This window comes from Etheostoma spectabile, chromosome 9 (genome assembly GCF_008692095.1).
Source record: "Etheostoma spectabile isolate EspeVRDwgs_2016 chromosome 9, UIUC_Espe_1.0, whole genome shotgun sequence".
Taxonomy (NCBI): Eukaryota; Metazoa; Chordata; class Actinopteri; order Perciformes; family Percidae; genus Etheostoma; species Etheostoma spectabile.
Genome location: NC_045741.1, coordinates 23,439,041 through 23,441,398, shown reverse-complemented (window position 1 = coordinate 23,441,398; position 2,358 = coordinate 23,439,041). Strand labels below are relative to the sequence as shown.

Sequence of the window (2,358 nt, the reverse complement as noted above, 5' to 3'; positions counted from 1 at the left end):
TCCAAGATGGCGGCCCCACGTCTCGTCAGCGCCAGTAGGCAGTAGCGGTCGATGCAGCGTCTACCCTTTATATGTCTGTGCTGCCATCGCTTAATGGAAGGCAACAATGAGAAAGCCTTAGGTGGCATTTAATGCATTCACAATCTTTATTTCAAACTGCCAGGGTGTGCTCTCAACCACATGACTCATATCTTTGTGACTAGTATGGTCCCACCTGTCATGCTGTCATGTTAGAAATATTAGGCCTATGCATAAATGTGTGTTAATTTATACAAAACATGTCATTATGATGGCTTTAACTGACGCCAAACAGAGGGACACAAGGGACTGTTCTTGCATTTGGAACATTGAAACAAATGTCTGCATGTCATATTTAAGATTGGGTTGTGTATTTATACAGATATGGAGGTGTGTGTGTGTGACGGTTTATGTTGATTTTTCTAAGTGATTGTGTTCTTTTTTTATAACTTCTATACAAATTCATATAATAAAAATCTATGTAGGGCAGGAAGCCCTTAAACATGTTCCAAGGAAAGACCGAGACCCCAATTTGAAAGTCACTGTATTCATTTACACTCGTCTGCATTGGTGGAAGAAGTATTCAGGTCTTTTATTCAAAAAAGTGTCAATATGTTGTAAAGTAAAAATACTCCTTTGGAGGCAAAAGTCCTGCGTTCAAAACCATATATTGATACAGAATTATGATCAGCACAACATAGCCCGCATTAAGTAACAATGTCAGTTTTCTGCAGTAAAATGTCCCCTGTGACGGATATTTTAAAGTACGATATTAACATTCGGGGCTGGGGGGGTAATGCTTCAACAGCTATATGCACTATCTTTTAAGCCATTTGATAACAGAATGCCTAAAAATGATACATCATTTAAGAAAAGAGTAGAGCCTACATCCTATTTTGCATCCAACTGCTCTCCAGCTGTCCTGGTCATTGTGGGACCGGAACACAACAGATGTTGAGGATGACTCATTTTCACTCCTGCCACCTAAAGAGGGGCAACAATTGTCAGCTGTTATTATTTTTACATGATGTAGGGAGTATAGGACGTTTGTTTAAACATCATTACTAATCTGGAAAGCTACTTTTGTTCCACTGTGCTGGAGTAGAGTTCACACAGAGATTCCCCAGGAGTAGAACTTTTGCCCCATTGAGTTGCCGGTGCAGACTGAGGGTAAATGACACAAAGGTGAAGGTATTTTGAAAGCCCTTAATGATCGGGGTCCCTGGTCCAGTGCTTTCCAAATTAGGGGTGGGGTCACAAAATAAATCTGAGGGGTCATAAGAGGATTAATGAGGCAGGGAAGAAGAAAAAACTAATTTCTGCTGCATAAATTCCATATTCTCACATCTTTACACAAATACGATAATATTCTTTGTTTTTTTTGGATAAGTCCAGGGGGAGAAATCCCTCCTAGGGGCATCTGCTAAAAACTCAACGCATATGTAATGTGTCGAGGGACCCCAACCAGACACTGCTTTCTTGTAAGGCATCATATATTGTAACATGTAAGTTGTTTTTTGTTTGTTTTGTTTTTAGAAAGATTTTTTTGGGGCATTTATTAGATGTGACAGGTTAGACAACAAATGTAGTGGAGTAAAAAGAACAATATGAAGTAGAAATTTAATGGAGCACACAATTTGAATACTCAAGTATCTACAGTACTTCAGTAATTGTTCTTTAAAAACATCCCCCCGCTGCTTTTCAGTAACAAAAGAGTTATTGCCAGACTGTAAATGGATAGCATGCTGTAGGTCTATAGCCAGACTTGTAGAAGCAGCCAAAGACAGCCCTGCTAGTCATTTGATAGATGTTTTAAAGAAGCATAATTAATGTTCCTCATCATTAGTGTCTACTGAAGCCAAGTCCTAATCTTCCTTAAACACCTCTGCTGCCATCATCTGTTCAGGGATAGACGTGCAGTCTGGGCTTCTGCAGAAACAGCAGTACAGGGGACTCAGGACTCGGCCTTCTGCAGGGGGGGCAGGACTGGGAGCAACTGGAAACCAAAACAAATGAATGGAAGGGTTTTTTAAAAAAAAACATATATTATTATCTCCGTTTACTAAGTCCATTCTGTTGTTCTTCCTAATCAGGCTTATTTGGAAAAAAAAAGGAACAGCCCAATACAAAACAACAGTGTGTTTTTGTTTCATATTTCATTACTGTAACCAATCATATAAAAAAGATAAACGCAGGGCTGTGGTAACTGTGTTCACACTGTACTGACACAATGTTTTCATGCCGGGAAATGGGAAAAAACATCTTTTATGGAAAGCAACATGCTCAGTTTAATGGATTTTAAATGGTAAATATAGGTTGCTATCATTAGAGAGAGAGAGA

At 39.1% G+C, this 2,358-nt stretch overlaps 1 long non-coding RNA gene across 1 annotated transcript in view; it reads right to left on the bottom strand.

Annotated features, from left to right (window-relative positions):
* LOC116696089 (uncharacterized) overlaps nt 1–887 on the bottom strand; it is a 14,745-nt gene extending 13,858 nt beyond the window's left edge. Inside the window, exon 1 of the long non-coding RNA XR_004333620.1 lies at nt 825–887. This is a non-coding gene — a long non-coding RNA (uncharacterized LOC116696089). The remainder of the gene's footprint in view (nt 1–824) is intronic.
* Nucleotides 888–2,358: the final 1,471 nt, after the last annotated feature.